We start from the raw sequence: 833 nt of genomic DNA on the forward strand, positions 1-833 counted from the left end.
CATCCCTCAAACTCCACCTAGTTCCATATGTCTTTTGGCCCACCCTTGGGTGGCCAGGACTTTCCCCCACAAATCAGACTGGTAGGGAGGCGAGATCTTGGAAAGAGAGATTACTGACGTTTATGCAGTTTCCATACATACTTTTTTCATTCAACTCTACACCCCCTTATGAGATAATTATAATTTTTCTCTATTTTAGATGATGATGAAGGGAGAGTCAGAATGGTTAAGTGATTTGCTCAAGGTCACACAGAAGGTGAGGAGCAGAGCCCAATGGCTGTACCTCTCCCCTCTGCCCCACTGTCCCTTGGAGGTCAGGTTTTTAGCACTTGTGCCCAAAGTGCTACTGGTGGTTTAGAGGGGTCTGGTAAACAGCTCAGCCTAAGGTTATACAGACAAGTAGAGGCATCCAGGATGATCCACATGGATACCCACGTTCACATAGCTGGAAGCCCCAGCCTAACCAGGACCTGAGTGTTTGAAATTTTCCCATTTATGGACTCTTTTTTGGAAATATCTCCAGAGGTTGAAGGCATAGGACGTAATTCAGACCAAGGGAGCCAAAAGTGAGAGTCCTCACCTTAATCAGATGAAAGAGCTGACACGTCCAAGCCAAAGGAGAGCTTAGATACATTTCCTTAGTTTTTGGAAAAGAAAATTGGGCAAACTCCGCTTCCAGCTCTGTTCCAGTGGCCGGGTTTTCCAACTCGCCAGGCCCAGCGGCTCGCGAGGACCCCCCTGAAAGGCCCCTAGCTCTAGCTGAGGCGGCGCCCGGGTGGTAGTCGGTTTCCCCCTCCGAGGGCCCCCTGCCGACCCCGCCCTCGCCCGCCCAG

The sequence above is a fragment of the Ailuropoda melanoleuca genome, chromosome 6 (assembly GCF_002007445.2).
Source record: "Ailuropoda melanoleuca isolate Jingjing chromosome 6, ASM200744v2, whole genome shotgun sequence".
NCBI lineage: Eukaryota > Metazoa > Chordata > Mammalia > Carnivora > Ursidae > Ailuropoda > Ailuropoda melanoleuca.